Here is a 24,943-nt window from a genome sequence, read left to right as displayed (position 1 = left end):
TGGTGGACATGGGTTTTTATAATCTCAGTTTGTATGTGATATCCTATAATTTTGCCATATTCTTCTCACTAGAAGCAAGTCACAAGTTTTACAAGGGGAAGGAATTGTACAAGGGAATGAACACCAGCAGGCGGGGATATTGGGAACCATTCTGGAAGCTGCTGACCACAGAAGGAAAATAAGATAAGGAAATATATGGATAGAGTGAATGAAAGTGGCTGAGTCAGTAATGTTCATTCCTTTCCCCAAACCCTCCCATCATATCTTTTACTTCTATACCCTAGTGTATAAAGGAATAGCCTTTAAAGAAGAGGCCATAGTAGTCTTCCTATGCTCCCTCCTATATCTGAGCCTGCAGCACTTATAGGGACTCAGCAATGCCAGGACCTGAGGCTTCACTGTACACTTAGACCCACTCAAAGTCCAACGGTAGTTGAGTGAGACAAGTAGGTACTGAGGAATGAGCCGTTTAGGAAGTTCAAAGTGAAATGCGAGGCAGGGAAGACTCCACAGTCAATTGCCCTTTGAATTGGACTCCACCATTAATCTGCCATGTTCAGTGTCCTGCTAAACCATAGACATTAAAAATGATGCACACGCAGCCTTACATTTGCTGAGATACTCTCATACTCAGCTGAGCTCATTTCAGAGCATTCAGACTGTACCACAATTAGTTGCTGACACTATCCTAAAATAATATAAAGTCAGGCCCGTAATTATACAGTGGAAGAAACTATGTATAGAAAAGCTCATTAATGTGTGGGGTTGTGCAAGCTTCTGAAATGGGAACATTTCAAACATGGTAGTGCTCATGTTGGTATGGGTGAAAATCCAACTGCAAATCCTTAGCGAAATATTAACAATATCTTGCTCCAAAAGCATCAAACAGGTGCCGGGGGTTTATGTGTCAAGATTAAAAGGGTCAGGTCTTTCCCAAGTTTACCTGTAGGTGGCACTGTAAGAGTAATCAAGGGACATTGACATAGCAGTCTTATAAAAGTGACCATAGTCATCCATCAGGATTATCATTGTCATCGTCATCATCATTGCTCCTGTGGTGTTTCTGCCTGGGAGGTCCTATAACCCCCCCCTCCCCTCCCCACTCCCTCATATACACCTTGGTTTTAGGGGGTGTCCTGTGTGAATCACCACCACTCCATTCAGATTCCTAAGATACAACTCAGGCAGGGCTTCTGTCAACTACACAAACTTTGCCTAAATAAGGTTTGACCTACTTCCTTGCCACTTTCATATCTAAGTAAGGTCTTGGCTTCTCCCTTCTAAAGTGGGAGTCTAAATTACATCTTAAGCAACTGTCTTCTGGGTTTCCTTTTGTTCACAACCAACACCTCACCCAACCCTCCATGTGCAAAGTAGCCCCTGACCATCTTTGCCCACTCTCTAAGTCCTACCCCTCCTCTGAGTGTTTTCCACTGCCCTTTCTTGACATTGCTTGAGAGCTCCTAGAATTCAGTGGCATTGTCCTATTTTTGTTATGTCCCCAAAGTGGGACACATACTAAGTTTTTAACATGTATTTGTTGAATGAATGAGTAAAATAAAGAGGAGATTAATTAAAAAACCCCAATTGCACTTTCTTAAAGTTAGGGATGCAGAGAGGAAGAGAAATTTGCAATTTTTCTCTCACTAAAAAGTTTTACCTTGTCCTGTCTGGGTGGCTCAGCTGGTTGGAGCGTCGTGCCATATACCAAAAGGTTGTGGGTTCAATTCCCCATCAGAGGACATACCTACATTGTGGGTTCATTCCCCATTAGGAGTTTGTATAGGAGGCAATGAATCAATGCTTCCCTCTTCTCTCTCTCTCTTTCTCTTCCTCCCTCGCTTATGCTCTGTTTTCTAAATCAATAAACATATCATTGGATTAAAAAAATTTTTTCCTTGACCTCGAGGATCTCTCCAACTTGGGGGAAGAAGAGAGAAGCTATGAGAAAGCCTCTTTTTTTTTTTTTTTTTTTTTTTTTTGAGGAAAGAGTGTTATATTATGCTCTCTTGAGAATGGCATGTTGGATATTACCAGAAATTCCCACCCTCACCCTGGTCAGTGTGGCTCAGTTGGTTGGGCATTGTCCCATGCATCGAAGGGTTGCCGCTTGATTCTCAGTCAGGGCACATACCCTGGTTCTGGGCTTGATCCCCAGTGGAGGGTGTGCGGGAGGCAGCTGATCAATGTTTCACTCTCACATAGATGTTTTCCCCTCTCTCTCCTACTGTCTCTAAAAATCAGTAAAAATCTTGCCTGGACAGCATGGCTCAGTGGTTGAGCATTGACCTATGAACCAAGAGGTCATGGTTCAATTCCCGGTCAGGGCACATGTCTGGGGTGCTGGCTCAATCCCCAGTGGGGAGTGTGCAGGAGGCAACGGATCAATGATTCTCTCCCATCATTGATGTTTCTATCTCTCCCTCTCTTTTCCTCTCTGAAATCAATAAAAATATTGTTAAAAAAACAATAAAAAAATCTCAAAAAAAAAAAAAAGAAATTCCCACCCTCTTCTTTGTTGACAGAGCCCTGAATATGTGGTCCTCACCCAGTCCCAGAGGTAAATCATGATGAATTTAAGTGACAGTCTCAATTACATTGCTAGAAATACCTTAGGCCAGAATTCTGGCTAATGAGATCTGAGCGTACCCTATTTGGAGACTTTGGGAAAGATTTTGCTCACTTTAACAAAGAAAACCATGGGAGGCTAAATGCTCTTATTCTTGACAAGATGCTCTTGGGTTGATGATCCAAACAGCGGTCGCCAACCGGTGGTCCGTGGACAACTGGTGGTCCGTGAGGTCCGAAAGGTTGGCGACTGCTGAATTCCAAATCATGCTTATGGAGAAATTTTGCAACCACTTCTGCATCAAATGTGAAGTACACTCCTCTGTCATTTTCACCCCAGTTTAAGTCATCTTTATCGGGGTCAGGCCACAAAAAATCACAAAGAAGACCATGGTACATCAGTTGGTTGAGTAATTCGCCGAATGCTCCAAAAATTGAAGATCTGTTGATAAACCTCCATGACAGCTAAATATTTTCTCATCTATGATGGTTGCTATTGGTAAACAGTTAAAGCAGCCTGTGAAAGTTTTCCATAGTTTAATGTTATATCTTCTTTTACATTCATCATAAAATCCATAAATTCCATTGATGCCAGGAATATCTACAGCTATCTTGTGGCTTAGAGATAAGACCTGTTGCTATGCCAGTGAGGTGGACAGCCTCTGGCTATTGGGGACATGGTGGAATTGTTACCGGGAAACCCCCTGGGTGGGCTTGGGCTGCCTGTCGCTGTGTCCAATAATGAAGGCACGGTTGAATCATATAAAGCATTTATTGAGAAGTCCAGCCAGCCAAATCATGTCTTATAGCAAGGTGCAGCGGACAGGATTATAAAGGGGAATAGGCTAGGGCAGTGGTTGGCAAACTCATTAGTCAACAGAGTCAAATATCAACAGTACAACAATTGAAATTTCTTTTGAGAGCCAAAATTTTTAAACTTAAACTTCTAATGCCACTTCTTCAAAATAGACTCACCCAGGCTGTGGTATTTTGTGGAAGAGCCACACTCAAGGGGCCAAAGAGCTGCATGTGGCTTGCGAGCTGCAGTTTGCCGACCATGGTGCTAGGGTGAGGCTGGGAAAGGAATGCAGCTACGTGCAGGCCCGGAGGTCTGCAGACATCAGCTACTGTTCTTAGTCATCAGGCGATGAGATGATGTTTTGACTCCATGGTCGGTCTGACCATGCTTATCGGTTCTGCTAGCTGGATTCACAGATGAATCACCTCCTCAATCGCTTTGCACAGGCCTTGAAAAGGAAACTTAAGAAAAACTTAACCCCCTATTCACATAAGTGTAAGTGTTCTAACATTTAAGCTAATATGATTATTTTTCAGATTAATTCAGGTGCTCTATCTATCCGATTATAAGTCCTCCTATCAGAATCATAGATTTACCTAGCTTTGAAATGGACTTTCTTCTGGATTTACTGTAAAATAATAAATCCCTTATTTAAACTTCAATTAGTTGGGTCTACTCTATGCAGCTAAACGTATCACAATTGACACACCTCTTTCTGTAATGTTTTTCATGTGGAATATGCTGGATAGTTTCCCTTTACTCTTCCGGATTCATCTTCTACTCTTTCCCATCCTGATTTCTGCTGTGAAAGGCTGACCTATATCAACTATCTTTTTGAGTTTGCAAATTATGCCAACACTTTTTCCCTCCAAATATTTGATATTTGAGGCTTCTTATCAAATATCATGTTATCTGTAGTTTCCTTTTAATTTTTTTCCCCTGAATCCAAATTTGGTTACTCATAATTTGATTCCATGTATCAGTCAGGATCCCAACAAGACACAGATGGTTTACTCAATTTTGAGTAGTTCGGGGAAGTTTTCTTACAAAGGTGTGGGCAGAGTGGTGGCAACCACAAGGTTAGTCAGCAAGTTAGCCAACCAGATTCTCTGCCTGAATCTAATTCAAGCAGATTCAAATCCAAAATCAGGTAGGAGCCTAGTTCTTCCTGGAGTGTTATTGGATCAAATGTCACCCACACCTCTTCTCACCCAAGTTCTTCTCTTTCTTCTAGAAGGATTTCAATTTATCCTTTTCAGGAAAGTTTCCCTGTTAACTAACCAACACTTCCTAAGCCTTCACTTTGAGTTACACTATATTGTCATGAAGTCATGAATGTTCGACATATATTGGAGTTCCTGGGAAGAGAGCACACACCTGGTACTTATATAACCTATCATTTAGCTGAGTAATACCATAATTATGACATATATCATACTTTAGTGTAATTACTATTATTGTGGCAAAATATGCATAATATAAAATTTATCATTTTAACCATTTTAAGTGTGTAGTTCAGTGACATTCAGTACATTCATTCATATTGTTATGCAACCATCATTACCATCCATCTCCAGAACTTTGTCATCCTCCCAAATTGAAACTCTGTACCCATTAAACACTAACACCCCTTTTCTGGCTCCCTCTTGCTACTAATTTACTACTGTCTATTTTACTTTCTAACTATGAATTTGACTATGCTAAGTACCTCATATAAGTGGAATCAATATTTGTCCTCTTGTGTATGTCTTATTTTACTTAGCATAATGTCATCAAAGTTTATCCAGGTTGTAGCATGTGCCAGAATTTCTCCCCTTTTTTGTATTAATCCTCACTGGAGGATATTTTTCCATTGATTTTTAGGGAGAGTGGAAGAGAAAGAGAAAGACAGAGAAACATCGATGGAAGAGAAACACATCGATTGGTTTTCTACTGCACGAGCCCCGACCAGGGCCCGGGCTGGGGAGGAACCTGCAACCGAGGTACATGCCCTTGACCAGAATCGAACCTGGGAACCTTCAGTCCACAGGCCAATGTTCTATCCACTGAGCCAAACTGGCTAGGGCAGAATTTCCTTTTTCTTAAAGGCTGAGTGATATTCCTTTGGATTGATATACCACCTTTTGTTTATCTATTCATCTACTGATCGACATTTTATTAAGATTATTTTTTAAGACAACCTTCCTTATCTATACTAATAAAAGGGTAATATGCTAATTGGACTGGACGTCTTCTGGACATCCTTCTGGGTGGCTGCGAGGCCCTGGCAGCCGTGGCAGAAGTCCTGCCTCTGTGCGTGAGCATCACAGGAAACACCTTTTCTGACCGCTCATTGGCTAAGCTCCCAGTGCACCACTCACGGCGATCTTGGTAACTTGGGTAATAAGAATCCAAGAAGATGATCTAGGGTTTTTCCACCTCACTCCTGGAGGAAAAAATGGAAGTCCACTGCTGGAGGGGCTAAGAAATGTCATATCCTGCCCTAGCCGTTTGGCTCAGTGGATAGAGCCTCGGCCTATGGACTGCAGGGTCTGGGTTCGATTCTGGTCAAGGGAACGTACCTAGGTTGCAGGCTCCTCCCTGGCCGGGGCCCAGGTCAGGGCTTATGCAGGAGGCAGCCAATTGACGTGTCCCTCTCACATTGATGTTTCTCTCTGTCTTTGCCTCTCTTCCACGCTCTCTAAAAATCAATGGAAAAATATCCTCAGGTTGTGGTTAAAAAAAAGAAAGAAATGTCATATCCTATGAAAGAGACATCTTGAAAATGCCTAAAGAAAGTTATAATTTTTTCATGGTGAAGGGACTGGAGTCCGTGTTGATGAAAACACCTTGGCAGCTGCGAGGGCCGGCGGCCGGCAGTGGCAGCAGCAGCTGGGTGTTGGGGTCGCCTCTTGCAGAGTAGGACATCCCCTGAGGGCTCCCGGACTATGAGAGGGGTCAGGCTGGGCTGAGGGACCCCCCTCAGTGCACGGATTTTTGTGCACCAGGCCTCTAGTTAAAGTATAACAAACAGATAGAAAAGAGTCCCAAAGTATGCAACTTGGTGAATTTTCAGAAAGTAAACAAAACCATGTACTTACCACTCAGATTTGGAAACAGAACATTATCAGCAGCCTAGAAGTCCGCTTTGAGTCCCTCTCAGTCACTACTGAAACCTAATCACTGCCCTGAACTTTGTCTCCATCCATTACTTTTGCCTGCTTTTGAATTTACAGTGTGAAGTCCTTTGTCTGACTTCTCTTGCTCAACATTACATTTATTAGATGTAGCCATGTTGTGTGTGTAGCAGTAGTTTGTTTATTTATATCATTATTTTATTTCTGTATGCTGGGTGGTGCTGTGGCTCGAAGGGTGTCTGGGGACTGAATGGTGTCTCTCTGGCAGGTGACATCCCTCAGCCTGACCTGCGGGGATCAGGCCAAAACTGGCTCTCTGACATCCCCTGAGGGGTCCCCAAGTGCGAGAGTTGCTATTGCTGGGCAGCTCCTGCTTTGAGCCTCTGCCCCCTAGTGGTCAGTGTGAGTCATACCTACAGGCCGATTGGCCAGTCAGCCAGCCAGATGGTTGCTTAGCCTTTTATATATATAGACTAGAGGCCCAGTGCACGAAATTCGTGCCCAGGGGTGGGGGTATCCCTCAGCCCAGCCTGCAACCTCTCCAATCTTGGACCCCTCGAGGGACATCCCTCTCACAATCCAGGACTGCTGGCTCCCAACTGCTCACCTGCCTGCCAGCCTGATCACCCCCTAACCACTCCTCTGCCAGCCTGATTGATGCCTAACTGCTCCTCTGCCAGCCTGTTTGCCACTAACTGCCCTCCCCTGCAGGCCTGGTCACCCCCAACTTCCCTCCCTCCTCTGCTGGCCTGGTCACCCTTAACTGCCCTCTCCTGCAGGCTTGATTGCCCCCAACTGCCCTCCCTTGCAGGCCTGGTCCCTCCCAACTGTCCTCCCCTGCTGTCCATCTTGTGGTGGCCATCTTGTGTCCACATGAGGGCAGGATCTTTGACCACATGGGGGCAGCCATCTTGTGTGTTGGAGTGTTGGTCAATCTGCATATTACTCTTTTATTAGATAGGATAGAGGCCTGGTGCATGGATGGGGGCCAGCTGGTTTGCCCAGAAGGGTGTCTCGGATCAGGGTGGGGGTTTCCTTAAGGCATGGGCGGCCTGGGTGAGGGGCCTGTGGTGGTTTGCAGGCTGGCCACACCCCTCGGTGACCCAAGTGGAGGCCCTGGTATCTGGGATTTATTTATCTTCTATAATTGAAACTTTGTAGCCTTAAGCGGAGGCCAAGACAGGCCAGGGCTGCAGAAGCTTGACATTCTCTACTGGAGCATTATCCCTCTCCATCGCCGGGGGCAACCCTAGCCTCCTGCTCTCTCCAGCTCCATGGCTGCCACCATTTTTGTTGGGATTTATTTATCTTCTATAATTGAAACCTTGTAGCCTTAAGTGGAGTCCTGGGCCAGCCAAGGTGTGTGGAAAGCTTGGCTTTCTCCATCGCTGGGGAAACCCAAGCCTCCCTCCTGCTCTCTCCATGGCTGCAGCCATCTTGGTTGGGGTTAATTTGCATACTTGTTCCTGATTGGCTGGTGGGTGTGGCTTGTGGGTGCAGTGGAGTGATGGTTAATTTGCATATTACTCTTTTATTAGATAGGATTCTACTGTTGGACTTTTGGCTTATTTCTAGTTGGTTTAGATAGAATAATATGGTTACAAACACTTTGTACCTGGCTTTTTGATGTATATAGTAGTTTGTATTTCTGTTCTGTATACACATATTAGCAATTCAGTACTACCCCCAATCTTCCACCCCAACACCAAACAAAGCAAAACCACACACACATAGGAGTAGAATTTCAGGATCCTGGAGGATGTATAATTTCAGGCTTAATAAATACTGACAAGAAGTTTCCATTTTTTTAGTATACTTCCATCAGCAGCATATAAGAATTCTGATTTCCCCATACATTCTCCAACACTTGAAATTGACAGCCTTTTAAATTTTATTATTTGGGTGAGCCTTGTTTTAATGTGGTTTTATTTGCATTTCCTTGGTGACTAACAATGTTGAGTATCTTTTTATATCTTTATTGGCTATTTTAGATGTGTTCTTTTGTGGTCTTCCTGTTAAAGTTATTTTAAAGCCATTTATTTAGTAGCAGTCACTTAAAAATTTAATAGACTTTATTTTTAATATGGTTTAGATTTACAGAAAACTTGCGCAGATAGTACAGTCCCCTTCTCTCCCAGCCACCTCCTCCTGTTGTTAACATCTTACATTTGTATGGCACATCCATTACAATTTATGAACAATGTTGATAAATTATAATGAACTAAAGTCTGTACTTTATTCAGATTTCTCCACTTTTTATCTACTGATCCTTTTCTGCTCCAGGATCACATCCAGAATACCACAGTACCATTTACTTGCCATGTCTCCTTAGGTGCCTCTTGGTTGTGGCAGTTTCTTAGACTTTTATTGCTTTTGACGACCTTGACAGTTTTGAAGAGGAATGATTTTTTTTTTTTTTTTGAGTAATGATATTTTGTAGGATGCTTCTGTGGACAAAAAGGGATTATATGCTAACCTGACTAATTCAGGGAAGGCCTGCATGGCGCTCTTGCAAACTCAAGAGACCTAAATTAACCACAAAGGATGGTCTGAAATTAAAGCCTTTAATTAAAAAGCAGTTTATAGTAGGTAGTCATGTCTTAGGCCAGTATCTTGCCAAAGATCAACTTTGATCTTTACTGAGCCTATTGTCCTTTTGCATCTAAGATAACATACCTATGAAATGTCAGGGTGACTTGTAACTTCCCTTGTTCCAGATCCCTCGGGGCACAACCAGTGAGCAAGGGCGCCAGGGCGGAGACCACAAATTCCCTCATTGTTATTGTTTTCTTTTTAAATTAAATTTTATTAAAAAATATTTTTATTGATTTTACAGAGAGGAAGGGAGAGGGATAGAGAGCCAGAAACATCGATGAGAGAGAAACATCTATCAGCTGCCTCCTGCATGCCCCCTACTGGGGATTGAGCGCACAACCAAGGTACATGTCCTTGACAAGAATTGAACCCAGGATGGGGTTAGGGTTTTTGCTATCTTGTTAATTGTTGAAGGTTAACTATCCTGTACCCACCGATGTAAAAGAAATATGGGTCTATCATTTTAATTTTTATCCAATCCCAGATGTTTCCTCACTTTGCTTTCTCCCACCTTCCTAATCTATCACCAATGGATTTCATATAACCCACTTACATCTCCTCCTTTGATTGTAATGTAATATAAGGTGAAAAAGTGACGTTCTCTAATGGAGCATTATCCCAATATGTTGAGTTTCTGCTTCCTGGCAATTGTTGACAGTTTGGCTCAAATAAACTCATAGTCCGGCCAGTGTGGCTCAGTGGTTGAGTGTCGACCTATGAACTAGGAGGTCACAGTTCGATTCCCAGTCAGGGCACATGCCTGGGTTGTGGCTCGATCCCCTATGTAGGGTGTGCAGGAGGCAGCTGATCAATGATTCTCTCTCCTCATTGATATTTCTATCTCTTTCTCCCTCTCCCTTCCTCCTTGAAATCAATACAAATATATTTAAAAAAATAAGCTCACAAAAATTCTTTACAGGTTTGAATGTTTTCATACATTAACACTTCTTTATTGGAATTTATCTGATATTTTCCTCATGATTATACTGGGGCCTGGTGTCTTGGGAAGAAGACCACAGAGATAATGCACCATTTTCATCACATCATATCAAGGGTACCTATTAATAAATATGATTTGTGACTATTGATGCTGACCTTACTTATCTGGATGAAGGTTTTTTACTGTAAAGTTTTTCTTTTATTTTTCCTTTTCCTTACTGTTCTTTTTTGGAAGGAAGTTAAGGAATGGTGAGTTATGAAGTTAATTTATTTATTTAAACATTTAAACTGCACCATGTTTTTTTTTAAATCCTTACCTGAGGATATGTTCTTTTTAAAAAAATTTATTTATTTATTTCAGAGAGAAAGGGAGCGGGAGACAGAGAGAGAAACATCAATGATGACAGATAATCATTGATTGGCTGCCTCCTGCATGCCCCCTACTGGGGATCAAGCCTGCACCCTGGGCATGTGCCCTTGACTAGAATTAAACCCGGGACCCTTCAGTCCACAGGCCAACGCTCTATCCACTGAGCAAACCAGCTAGGGCTGAAGTTAATTTTTAAATTATTGCAGGAGACACTTCTGTGGCATCTGACTAGCTCACATGATTTTATTTTATTTTTATTTTTTTATCACATGATCTCATTCATATGTGGAATCTAAAGAAAAAAATAAACTGATGAACAAAATAGCTCCAGAGACATAGAAGCATGGAACAGACACTCAAATCTCAGAGGGAAGGTGGGGGTGGGTGGGAAGAGATTAACCAAAGAACTTATATACATACTAGAGCATACTAGAGGCCTGGTGCACAAAATTCGTGCATTGGAAGGAGGTCCCCTCAGCCCAGCCTCTACCCTCTCCAATCTGGGACTCCTTGGGGGATGTCCAACTGCCGGACATCCCTTTCACAATCCGGGACCGCTGGCTCCTAACTGCACAACTGCTTGCTTGCCTGATCAGCCCTAACTTACCCCCCTGCTGGCCTGGTCACCCCCAACCACCCCACCCCACCCCCCCACCCCACCCCCCCGTTGGCCTGATTGCTCCATGCAGCCTGCTATTCAGTTGTTTGGTCATCCCTCACTAACCCCCCTGCCAGCCTGGTTGCCCCATGCAGCCTGCTGTTTGGTTGTCGGTCTGGTCGTGATGGCCCCTGGCTTCTTATATATTAGGATATGTATAACCCATGGACAAAGACAATAGTGTGGTGAAGGCCTGGGGCAGGTGCAGCCTAGGAGGGGTCAATGGGGAAAAAAGGGAGACATCTGTAATACTTTCAACAATAAATATAAATTAAACAAACAACCAAAAAAAGAGGCTTTGTACAATCTTCATTTCCTTTTCAATATCCTGGAGGCATATCTGGAACAATAGTTGTAGTACTGAGTATACTCTAATGTCAATCTTTTTTCTGTATTAATGCAAATCACATTTGTGTGAGTCTACTCTTTGGATTTTTAAAATGCATAAACATGGGCCTCAGCAGATAACACACTGAGGAGATCATATTCACAAGTATCTTGCCATAAGTATCAAACTTTTCAGAGCTGTGTCCTTTGTGAAGATTCATTTTAGTTATCAAGATCTTTTTCTCTGTCGTTCATCCCCATGCCTGAGATTTGCAGTAATGTAGGCCCAGTTTACCATCACTGCCAAACATTCATAGAGGTTCCAACTTCCTGGTCAGGGAAAGGGGCAAAGGACTGATTCACATAAATAAACAATTGTTCTGAAGCCACAAGTTTAAGGAACTTTTTGCTGAAGTCAATGAGTCCTTGAATGGTTCAGGTTTTCTCTACAACCCACTTCTTTGTTTTCATTATAGGATTTCTCCCACGGCCTTTAGCAGGATATCAATTTTTTTTTTTCTTGGTGTCGCCAGCAGGTTCCTCTGTTCTCAAGGAGACTAAAGTGGAAGAGGGCTCCAGTGTGGCTGTTCCTGGAGAGACATCCATAGTAGGCCCTTCGCTGTCCACACATGAAGGAGGGAGCGGCAGCACGGCCTCTGGCTCCTCAGCCATCTTGTTTGGTCCCAACTTTATTTTTAATAGACTATTTCTGCTATGCAGCCCATATGCCCCAAGGAATCCTTCCTCAGCTCCCAGAGTGGGCCTAATTGCTCCAAGCTTAATCCATTCTTTCTTGCCTGTGATAGGCTCAGGAACAATGAGATGTGTGGAAAGTTGGCTAAGGCCTCCTGGAGAGTTCTTTGCTCTTTTTGGTAGAGCTTTAGAGGGACCCTCTCTCCCTCTGGATGTTGTCATATATAGACTGGAACCATTGCACATATCTCCATACCAGTCCATTGAGGCAGCTGGGACGTAGAGGGGGGCAACCTAGAGAATGTGGGAGATGGAGCAAGAATCATGCTGAGGCACACCCTATCTCTCCACCAGCGCTGCTCAAAACGTAGGGTGAACTGTTTGCTACCATTCTGCGATGAAATGAACACAGACATTGAGAGTAAGTGTTTAGAAAATTTTATAGTGATTTGACATTGCTGGGACATCTAAGTGTGTGACCAGTGGACTTGTGTTGAATAGTCTGTAGACCAGTATGGATTTTGCTCAGCAAAAGGATGAGTTGAAAGTGGTGCCAACTGTGTACAAGTCTTGAGCATTAGGGCCATGTAGCAATCTGAACTGGATTGGAAAAAACAAGCACAATGCAACAATAGCAACGGTCCTTCACCACAGTAGTCAGAGAAGCATTACTCAAAACTCAATAATTACGTTGAATCAATTAATTTCCCTATTGTTTAAGACCATATGGGTTCTATTTTCTCCAATTCACATCCAAAAGCATCTTAACTAATACAGTGATTGGATCCTATAAAAAGGCAAGAAACCACATAGTCACTTTTTCTAGGGTATACATGTTGTTAAATAGTGTATTCGTATATGTCTGTGTGTGTGTGTGTTGTGTATGTATGTTTTCACCTAGTTATGATTTCAGGTGACCATTTCTCAGTGTTAGTGACTGCAAAAATATTTCTTTTGGGTGTCTTTTGCCAGTTGCCGGCATTTCCCAGCTCTAGTTCTGTGATTTGAATGTGATACCATCATAAAACACATGGGAGAGATTGTAGAAGAATAAAAGTTCCATTTACACCTTCAGGGGGAAATAAAAAGAGGAAGGAGAGTTGACTACATGCTGTTTTGGGATTATGTTTTTACCTTTGCATTTTATTATTTTTTATTTTTAAAAAATATTTTTATTGATTTCAGAGAGGAAGGGAGAGGGAGAGATAGAAACATCAATGATGAGAGAGAGAATCATTGATTGGCTGCCTCCTGCACGCCCCACACAGGGGATCAAGCCTACAACCTGGGCATGTGCCCTGACCAGGAATTGAACAGCAACCTCCTGGTTCATAGGTCGATGCTCAACCACTGAGCTACACTGGCCAGCTACCTTTGCATTTTAAAACTTTTCTAATATTGGAAAAACATCAATGTAATTTCTAAAACAGTTTTTCTGTCACAGCCTTTAAGAAGTCATCCAAAAAATGTTATACAAATATTACTTATAGAGCTTTGCTATTATTTTTTTTGACTGAAATGAACTAAGGAAAAGGCTATAATGAAATGATTGTTGTGTGTATATAAATAAGATAAATGCATTTGTTAATAGATATAAAACTTTTCTGACTATTTTTGATATTATTTTGATCCCAAAGGATTTTTTTAAAGAATCTGATTATTTTTCACATGGGAAATGACTATTTTCATCTACCATTTCAAGGATGATCTTTCTTTTTTCCCTTTTTATATTATTTTTTAAAAAATTAAATCTTTTTTGTTGCAAGTATTACATATGTTCCCCCCCCCCCCATTGGCCCCTTCTACTCCCCACCCAGGCCTTCACGACCCTATTGTCTATGTCCATGGGTTATGCATATATGCATTCAAGTTCTTTGGTTGATTGCTTCCCACCCACCCACCCACCCACCCCCACCTTCCCTCTGAGATTCCGTAGTTTGTTCCATGCTTCTGTGTCTCTGGATCTATTTTGATCATCATTTTATTTTATTCATTAGATTCCACATATGAGTGAGATCATGTTCAAGGATGATCTTTAAGCTAGTGATCTGGGAAAGATTTCTGTATAAAATTAAAATGTTTAAGTGTTGGTGCAATAGTGATGAAATGGGTCCATCTTTTCAGCTTTGATGAAAGGAAGCCACGTGACAATTGATTTATCATATGGGCTGCCATGGCCATTAAGAGCTCTGGAAGTACTTCTGGTGTTGAAGGATGAGGCAGATGGGGTGTTCTAAAGAACAACGAGAGAATTTATTTTGGCTTCAAAGCTGGTTACTATTATAAGAAAGAGAAAACTGGGCAAAAGCAAGCAGCAGCAGAAGGGATGGCCTCAACACATGAGCCTGATATATTATTTTAAGAACTTTCTTCCAAAGCCAAGTCCCCATTGCTCTGTGTGAAGTAGAAAACATTTTCTTTTTTAAAATATATTTTTATTTATTTCAGAGAGGAAGGGAGAGGGAGAGATAGAAATATCAATGATGAAAGAGAATCATTGATCAGCTGCCTCCTGACAAGGCCCCAATGGGGACTGAGCCTGCAACCTGGGCATGTACCTTGACCAGGAATCGAGCTGTGACCTGCTCGGTTCATAGGTTGACACTCAACTATTGAGCCATGCTGGCTGGCAGGCCGGGCAAAAGCACATTTTCTTTATAGGACTTCCTTCCTTGAAAATGGCAAAAGTCACACTCTCCCTCTAGACTAGAGAGCACACTCCCATCTTTCTCCTCCCCTTCTTCTTCCCTCCAGACAGTTACCGTTGCCTTTCTCTCGCCCAGGCTCCAAGGGTCCTTCTGCCTCTGTAACTTGTTTCCTGAGCCTACGAAGCCCAGCTGGCTCACTTCTACTACCTCTAACTTTCTAAATAAACTTTCTCATAATTAAAAAAAAAGGGGTGGAGCTTTTGAGTCAATGATACAATAAAACATTACATGATTGTCATGTACCTTGTTGGTATAGCCATCTCTATACATAAGTGGCATTTCTTAGCTGGTCCTCTGGTTCCATTGTTTTAATTCAGTTGTGTGATAGAGGGCAATACTCACCAGATATTTCATGGGCTCCCCCAGTTCTCAGTCTCCCTTGTAAGTGAACTAGGGCCACATGTCTAGATTAGGCCACTGGACCATGAGTGAGATGAACTTTTGTCACATCTGTTTACTTCAAGGCCATTATAAAACAAGTCTAGGTTTAGACATATAAAAGATACTCAATATCACCAATTGTCAGGAAACTGCAAACTAAAACCACATTGAAATATCACAGCACACCAGTCAGAATGGCTGTTATAAAAAAAGTCAACAAATAACAGGTATTGGCAAGGATGTGGAGAAAAGGGGAACCTTGTGTACTGTTGGTGGGATTATAAATTGGTGCAGCCACTATAGAAAATAGTATGGAGGTTCTCAAAAAAATAAAAAAATTAAGAATGGAACTACCACATGATCCAGCAATTTCCCTTCTGGCTATTTATCCAAAGAAAATAAAAACACGAATTCAAAAAAACACACCCTGTGTTCATTTCAGCCAAGATATGAAAGCAACTTAAGTGTCCATTGATAAATGAATAGGTAAAGAAGATATGATATATTCTATTATAACATACTAGAGGCCCGATGCATGAAGATTCATGCAAGAATAGGCCTTCCTTCCCCTGGCTGCTGGCACCTGGGACCTGGGCCTTTGTTCTGGTCGCTGCCTTCCACCTTTGCTCTGGCCCGGAGCCACCTTCTGCCTTTGCTCCTGCCCAGAGCCGCTTTCTGCCTTCGCTCTGGCCTGGAGCCGCCTTCCACCTTCGCATGCTGCTCAGAGGCCCGGCCCAGCCGCCGTCATCTTTGTTGCACCAATTTGCATATTCCCTCCTTATTGGCTGTGGGCACCACCATCTTTGTTGCAAAGTGACGGTCAATTTGCATATTCCATCTTTATTAGATAGGACTAGAGGCCTGGTGCACAAATCCATGCACAGGTGGGATCTGGCCAGCCTGCCCCCATTGGGCTGATCTGACTGGGCCAGCTGGCCCCTCCCTCTGGTCAAACTCCCAGTTGAACTCCTGGTCGAGGGGACAATTTGCATATTAGCCTTTTATTATATAGGATAGTATTCCACCATATATTATAATGGAATATTACTCTTCAATAAGAATGAATAAAACCTTGCCATTTGTGACAACATGGATGAACAAGAGGGTATTAGGCTAAGTGAAATAAATCAGACTGAGAAAGACAAATACTGCATGATTTCACTTACATGTGGAATCTAAAAATACTAAACAAATGAACAAATAAAACAAAACAGAAACAGACTCATACAAAGAACAAACTGATGGTTGTTAGAGGAGAGGGTTGTGAGAAAATGTGTGTAAAGGGTGAAGGAAAATTAGAGGTACAAACTCCCAGTTACAAAATAGTCATGGGGATATAAAGTACAGCATAGGAAATATAGTCAATAATATTGTAATATCTATGTATGGGGCCAGTTGGGTACTAGAAATATCAGGGGGAACACTCTGTAAAGTATATGATTGCCTAACCACTAAGCTGTACACTTGAAACTAATACAAAATAATATTGAATGTAAACTGTAATTGAAAAATAAAAATGAAGTGAAGACAGAAAAAATAAAATAAATAAGCCACAGGGATGTAGTGTACAGCACAGGGGAATATAGTAAATCATAATGCAGTAAGTTTGCACAGTGACAAATGCTTACTAGACTTATTGTGGTAACCACATTATCCTATATAATGAAAGCATAATATGCAAATCGGCCCACCAGTGGAGTGACTGGTCAGCAGGGAGTGGGGCTGACAAACAGGTGGCGCCAGGCTAGCCAAGGCACATGCCAGTGAGCAGAGGGAGGGGACAGCGATGGGGGAGTGGCAGCAACCAGCGGTGGCGGAGGGGTGATTGGGGGAGCAGGGCCAGCTACTCACTGGCGGGCACTGTCCCCTGATAGGCCTGCCCGGTTGCCTCCTGAAGAGGGAGGACACCGGTGGTAGCAGTGGCAGGGCAATGGAAGGCGGGGCTGGTGCCATCCCAAGATTGCCAGCCAGAATCACCTCCTGCAGAGGAAGGCCAGACTGTGGACATCCCCTGAGGGCTCCTGGACTGGGAGAGGGCACAGGTTGGGCCAAGGGACCCCCCCTCCAGTGCATGAATTTTCATGCACCAGGCTTCTAGTCCTATATAATAAAAGCCTAATATGCTAAGTGTCTGGTTATCCATTCAACCAATCAAAGTGCAATATGCTAATGATATGCTAAGGCCGCTCAACCACTCGCTATGACATGCACTGACCACTAGGGGGCAGACAGTCAACCAGTCGACCATCACTATTACATTCACTGACCATTAGGGGGCAGATGCTACAACTGGTAGGTTAGCTTGCTGCTGGGGTCTGGCTGATTGGGACTGAGCAAGACGGGGCCAGACATGCCCTGGAGCCCTCCCACAGTCCCTCCCTGGCTGGTCAACCTCCTGTGTCCTTCCCCGTCCCCAATTGTGCACCAGTGGGGTCCCTCGGCCTGGCCTGCACCCTCTCGCAATCTGGGACCCCTGGGGGATGTCAGAGAGCTGGTTTCGGCTCAATCCCGCAGGCCAGGTCAAGGGACCCCACTGGTGCACGAATTCTTTCACCAGGCCTCTAGTAAGGTATTTAAATGTTGAATCACTATGTTGTACACCTGAAACTAATGTAATATTGTATGCCAACTATACTTTAACAAAAAAGTTAAAAATGAAGCCTAGCCCTGACCGGGTGGCTCAGTTGGTTGGAGTGTCATCTCACACCTAAAGGAGGCAGCTGAACAATGTTTCTCTCTCATCATTGATGTTTCTCTCTCTCTCTCTTCCTCTCCCTTCCTCTTTGAAATCAATGAAAATATACTAGTACATATACATAAAAAGAAAAGTTAGCATTATACTTTTATATGAATTTGGTGGCAAGATCTTTAGCGTTTGCTCTTCCAGCTGAGAGAGAGCCACAGATTAATTTTTTAAATCTTTGATGTTGCCTCCCAGTGATGGTGAGTCTCATCATATGTCTATTGCAACTGTCCTTGATAACTTCCATTGGCTTAACTTCTTTGTCTTACAAGTTAACCTATGTGAAGGCAGTGGTGGTGCAGATCTTTCTGTGAACAAGAACATCTCAGTCTGGCCTTTCCCTTGATTATGAACTGGGGAACTCCCGTTTTATAGTATAAGTTGGGCAGGAGGACAACTAGCTCAATGGGATGAGTATGTGTGTAATCACCACCAGCTGAGCCTGCTTGTTCTCTGCAGGTCATGACAGCACTAACACCTGCTCAAGGGACAGGTGGTCTCAGTGGGAACGTACCCTTTGTTGGCAGCTTCCTTCTATAGCCTGGGACAGCAGCTTCTGTTTATCTTGCTTTATCTCTGGGGTGCATTTGTGGGCAGCTTAAGCAGTTGAGTAGCTGTTTGACCTTTGACCCCTCCTCCAAGACCTGGGAAAACTGGTTAACTGGGCACTTTCAGACACTTACAGAGGAGTGCTGTTGCTACCGGCAAAGCAGATGACAGAGGTGGTTATGCATCCCATTTGGAGGACTATCTGGAAATGATAATTTGCTTTTGCTCTTTTAAAAAAATATATATTTTTATTGATTTTAGAGAGAGAGGAAGGGAAGGGTAGAGAGAGAAACATTGATGTGAAAGAGAAACATTGGTTGGTTGCCTCCCACATGCACCCCAACCTGGGTATGTGGCCTGAGTGGGGATTGAACCCCTGACCTTTTGGTGTATGGGATGACGCTCCAACCAACTGAACCGCACCAGCCAGGACTGATTTGAATATTTTAAAACATTCCTATAGCATTTAAAATTTTGGTCAAAATAATATAGGTACGTGTTTAAAATCAACAGGCCTGTGTCAGGCCAGTTGCTATCCTAAATCCCATGATAGTTTATATACATAGAGGGGTTTTCTAGATTATTCTCACAGAAATAAATCTGACCACTAAAGGGCAGTCTAAATCTATACTTCTAGAATTCAGCAAATGTAAATATAACTGCAATATTAAAATTTCCTCCCATAGTGGAAACATCTTTTTTTTTTAATTAAAGGATTGTATAAAATAAATTTCTATCTCTTCCCTCTTTGTAAGAAGAAATGAATTTTTCATATCTATGCAGATGGCACCAAATTTTTTGTCCCCTCTTGAATAAAAGTATGATATAATCAATAGTATGAAATTTATTCTCAGGGTTCTATAAATAATTACTAAAAAACGTATCATCTTTGGTCTTCCTGTTTTAGCTTCTCTTACCTGACATTTTATTAATTTACTAATGAAAAGATCAAGTGTAATAAAAATTGGGGTAGTAGATTATCGTCATACATACATATATATTTCTAGAAAATTCTGGGCCTGATATAATTTTCATAAGAAACTATTACTCTAAGATAATTTAAGTGTCCTATTATATATAATATATCATCTGAAGCAAATGCTCTAGTTTTTATTCCAGTTCTTCTGGGAAAGATAAACAAGGCAGTCTATAGTGGAATAAGAAACAGATTTGGCTTTTGGGAGTTGGGAAAGTTCTGGTGAAATGCCAAGTGCTGAACTGCAGGTTTTCAAAATTATTTTCAAGCCTACAGATGTTAGGATATCACATATGAGCTCATGCCATTGCTTCAAACAGTGAAATAGGTCAGCTGCCCAGGTCTCTATGAAAAAACCCGTGGAAATAGGTACTGTGTAAATCTCCTTTTGAGCCCAGATGCCGTTAGCTGTGTAAAAGGTTTGAATATCATCAGTACTATTCCTTGATTACCCTCTCTTAGTCTCATGGTCTTTTAAGACTGTGGTCATAGTTATTAAAATATCTGATTTTTGTTTTCACTTTGGAAATTTTAAATTAATCCAGTACTAATATATCCATGGTAACCTTGGGGACTATTTTGAACAAAGCAACTCTTGTTCCCAAGAGATGTAGGCCTAGATCCCTTTAATAGCAAATCAGTATGGAATTCTAAATGCCTTTATTTCATTCCAACTCTAGTTCATATGGTTGTTATGCCCAGAATTCGGGGTCCCCAAGAAAAACCACCAGGGAGAAAGACGAGTCCGATGCAAAAGCAAAGAGACTGTATTCAAGCTAGCTTGAGCTCCGTCCCACACCAGCGCAGCAGCGAGGTGGGGGGAGGAGGAGGAGCCTTGGGAGAACAAAGGCTATAAAGGGGGTGTGTGTGGGGGGAACGTTCATGGCCCCTTTGATTGGTCAGGGGGCAGGGTCAGGGGTCTGGTTACACGGGGGGGGGGGGGGGGGGGGTACAGTGCAGCTTGCCTAATTTGGACTGAGTCTACTTCTCTATATTCCTACTGGCAGGTTTATGCAACTGTTACATTCTCGCGGTTTTCTAAGAAAAAGGAGTCATATACATAGTTACACAGGATGGAGGGTACAGTACATTTTGTGCTGTCCTGCTCTGCCCTTTCATTGGTGAACTAACTGGATGCACATAATGTGGGAAGCAGGTAAGTGAGCACAGTGGGAGGCACAGAGAGATTTCTAGATGCCAGGTAGAAAAGTGTGGGAGGAAGGCCGGGGAGCATGAGCCCCTACCCTCAGAGGTGAAGAAAAAGCTCCCTCGCTCTTCTTTATTCAAATGGAGAAAATGCATTTCATTAAAACTGGTAGTCACTGGAGGCATCACAGTCCTTAATTTCAACTATACTTCAGGTAGGTATACCTCGGACATATTGCAGGTTGGTTCCAGACCACTGCAATAAAGCTAATATCTCAATAAAGCAAGTAACAAGTTTTTTAGGTTTCCCAGTATATATAAAAGTCATGTTTGCGCTATGTTGTAGTCTATTAGGTGTGCAATAGAATTATGTTTAAAAGCATTATTACATACCTTAATTAAGAATAACTTGTTGCTAAAAAGAGCTATCATCTGAGCCTTCAGTGAATTGTAATCTTTTTGCTGGTGCAGAGTTTCACCTCACTGTTGATGGCTGCTGACTGATCAGGGTGGTAGTTGCTGAAGACTGGGTTGGCTGTGGAAATTTCTTAAATAAGACAACAATGAGGTTTACCACAGCTATTAACTCTTCCTTTCACAAACAATTTCTCTGTAGCATGTAATGCTGTTTGATAGCATTTTGCCAACAACAGAACTTCTTTCAAAATTAGAGTCAATCCTCTCAAATCCTGCTGCTGTTTTATCAGCTAAGTTTACATAGTATTCTAAATCCTTTAACGTCATTTCAGCAATCACCACAGCAACTTCACCAGGGTAGAGTCCCTCTGAGGAAACCACATTCTTTTCTCATCCATTAGAAGCAATTCCTCATCCATTAAGGTTTTATCATGAGGCGGTAGAATTCAGTCACATCTTCAGGCTCCACTTCCAATTCCAGTTCTCTTGCTATCCCCACCACATCTGCAGTTATTTTTTCCACTAAGGTCCTGAGGCCCTCAAAGTCATCCATAGGATTGGAATCAACTTCTTCCAAACTCCTGTTCATGTTGATATTTTTACCTCTTCCCATGAATCGTGAATGTCCTTAATGGCATCTAGAAGGTGAATACTTCCCAGAAGGTTTCAATTTACTTTGCCCAGGTCCATCAGAGGAATCACGACCTATTGCAGCTATAACCTCAAAAGTATATTTTATAATAAGACTTGAAAGTTGAAATTATTCCTTCCTCCCTGGCCTGCAGAATGAATGTTCTGTTAGCAGGCATGAACACATTAATCTCATTGTACATTCCACCAGAACTCTTACTAGGTGACCAGGGGATTGTCAATGAGCAGTAGTATTTTGAAAGGAACCTGTTTTTCTGAGCAGTGCGTCTCCACAGTGGGCTTAAAATATTCAGTGAAGCATGTTGTAAACAGATGTGCTGTCATCCAGGCTTTGTTGTTCCATTTATAGACACAGGCAGATTTAGCCTAATTCTTTTAAAAAAATTTTTTTTTATTGATTTCAGAAAGGAAAGGAGAGGGAGAGAGATAGAAACATCAATGATCAGAGAGAATCATTGATTGGCTGCCTCCTGCATGCCCCCCACTGGGGATAGAGTCCACAACCTGGGCATGTGCCCTTGACTGGAATTGAACCTGGGACCCTTCAGTCCCCAGGCCGATGCTCTATCCACTGAGCCAAACCAGCTAGGGCATAACCTAATTCTTAAGGGCTTTGAAACCAGGCACTGTCTTCTCCTCTCTAGCCGTGAAAGTTCTAGATGACATTGAAACAGGAATTTTGGGGGATGAAAAAGACAGGTTTCAGGAAATTTTAGAAAATTTGGAAATTAGGGGGACCATGAAGGAAGCACAGGGCTGCAGAGCAGCAGAAGGTATATTTCCAAAGAATAAGGAAGCTCAAAAGCTGCAACAGGTACATTGCCATAGAATGAGGGAGCGGGGAACAGCAAAAGGTCTATATTTACCAAATAAAGAGAAGGAAGCCCTTCATCCAGAAGGAAAAGAAGAAAGTCCAAAGGGTACAGGGAAACAATCAGGAAGTGGGGGGGGGGGAGAGGGGGGAAAGAACCTCACATGTCCCAAGTGAGGTTTGACCTTTGAGCTCAGGAGTTACTATAATAACCAGTCTAAGGGAATAGTGACCAATCAGAGGGGACATCAGGCACAAGGATCTGTAGCCTTTATAAGCTGTAGGAAAAAGGAACTCTGTGGGACTCTTCCCCCTCCCTACGTGGGAGTCTATACTTGTTCTTTAATAAATCTCCACCTTTGCTATACCACCTTCTGTCAGTGGATTCCTTCTTCGACTCTGGAGGACAAAGAATCCGGGTTCCAGTCCAAAAATTCTGTATCAACATCATCTTTCAATAGAAGGCTGTTTTGTCTACATTGAGTATCTATTGTGTTATATTGTAAATCAGAAGACGCCTTAATCAATAAGCCAAATTAATTTGGAGTCTTTCTATTATGCTAGCACTAGAGGGCTCAGAGTAGAATACCTCTGTCAAATTCTGGGCCCCAACATGGTGGAAGTCTTCTCTATTTATACTTTTTTTTTTTTTAGCTCTTTGTCTTTCAAATTTGGAACAAGACTTCCGGACCTTCTGAGAAAAAGTCCTGTGTGCTGGGACTGGGCCATGAGACCATATCTCAAGGCCTGGCCTGGCGCCAGCACTGACAACTCTGTCTGGGGCATAGTTTATGGCCTCTCTGGAATGGGAGTAGTGTTATTTTTCCTTATTATTTAAGCAAGCAAGCGTTTACAGAAGCCAAAATAGCAGTGTTAAAATTTCAAACAGCAGTTTCTACACAAGTTGGAGGTTACTATGCTTCAATTGTTTAGTGCAGCCACCTTCATTAATTATCTTAGCTAGATCTTCTGGAAAACTTGTTGAAGATTCTTCATCAGCACTTGCTGCCTCACCTTGCATTTTCATGTTATGGAGATGGCTTCTTTTCTTAAACCGCATGAACCAACCACTAGCTTCAAGCTTTTCATCTTTCTCAGTCTTCAAAGAATCAAAAGGATTTAGGGCCTTGCTTTGGATTAGGCTTTGACTTAAGGGAATGTTGTAACTGGTTTGGTCTTCCATCCAGATCACTGAAACCTCTTCCATATCAGCAACGAGGCTGTTTCACTTTCTTATCATTTGTCTATTTTCTGGAGTAGCACTTTTAATGTCCTTCAAGAACTTTTCTTTTGCATTAACCACTTGCTCAGCTTTCAGCATACCTTCCTCACAAAGTTTAATCATTTCTAGATTTTGATTTAAAGTGAGAGACATATGATTCTTCCTTTCACTTGAACACTTAAAGGCTATTGTAGGGTTATTAATTGGCCTAATGTCAACATTTTGTGTCTCAGGGAATAAGGAGGCCTGAAGAGAAAGAGATGGGCAAAGTTTGGTAGGTGGAGCAGTCAGAATAGAAAAACATTGATCAATTTTTGCCATCTTGTATGGTCTGGGCTAATTGCACCCCAAAACAATTGCAATAGTAGCATCAAAGGTCACCATAACAAATGTAATAATAATGAAAAAGTTGGAAATACTGTGAGAATTACCAAAATGCGATACAGAAACATGAAGTGAGCAAATGCTGTTAGAAAAATGGCATTGATAGACTTGCTTTCAATTTATAACATCTATGCAACATCTATGAAGCTCAATAAAGCAAAGCACAATAAAACAAGGTATGTCTGTACAAAGCTACAGTAATAAAAAACAGACACATAGGTCAATGGGATAGAATAGATAGCGCAGAAAGAAACCCAAACTTACTAGCATATGATCAATTAATTTATGTCAGCCCTGGCTGGTGTGGCTCAGTTGGTTGGAGCATCACCTTGTGCACTGGAGATTCATGGGTTAAATTTTCAGTCAAGGGAACATACTCAAGTTGTGGGTTAGATTCCCGATCGGGGTGCATATGGGAGGCAACCGATCGATGTTTCTCTCTCATATCCATGTTTCTTTCTTTCTGTCTCTTTGTCTGTCTCTTTTCCTCCCTCCTTTTCTCTCTAAAATCAATAAAAACATCCTTGGGTGAGGATTAGAAAAATTAAATTAATTTATGACAAAGGAGCAAAGAATACACAAGGGGGAAATAATAGTCTCTTCAATAAATGACGTTGGGGAAACTGGACAACCACATGCAAAAGAATAAAACTGGGCCACTATCCAAAATGAATTAAAGCCCTAGCTGGTTTTGCTCAGTGGATAGAGCGACGGTCTGCAGACCGAATAGTCCCGGGTTCAATTCTGGTCAAAGGCACGTACCTCAGGCTTCTCCCCAGCCCGGGCCCTAGTCGGGGCTCCTGCAAGAGGCAACCAATTGATGTGTTTCTCTCACATTGATATTTCCTTCTGTCTTTCCCTCTCTCTTCCCCTCTCTGTAAAAATCCATG

At 42.2% G+C, this 24,943-nt stretch overlaps 2 pseudogenes; both read right to left on the bottom strand.

Moving 5' to 3' along the window:
• Positions 1 to 11,623: 11,623 nt before the first annotated feature.
• LOC103288267 (ubiquitin-like protein ATG12) lies at positions 11,624 to 12,044 on the bottom strand (annotated as a pseudogene).
• Positions 12,045 to 20,983: 8,939 nt separating this feature from the next.
• On the bottom strand, positions 20,984 to 23,990 carry LOC103288325 (tigger transposable element-derived protein 1-like; annotated as a pseudogene).
• Positions 23,991 to 24,943: the final 953 nt, after the last annotated feature.

Source organism: Eptesicus fuscus, chromosome 8, assembly GCF_027574615.1.
Source record: "Eptesicus fuscus isolate TK198812 chromosome 8, DD_ASM_mEF_20220401, whole genome shotgun sequence".
Taxonomy (NCBI): Eukaryota; Metazoa; Chordata; class Mammalia; order Chiroptera; family Vespertilionidae; genus Eptesicus; species Eptesicus fuscus.
Note: the sequence above shows the minus strand (reverse complement) of the source record. Positions and strands in the feature narration are given on the sequence as shown.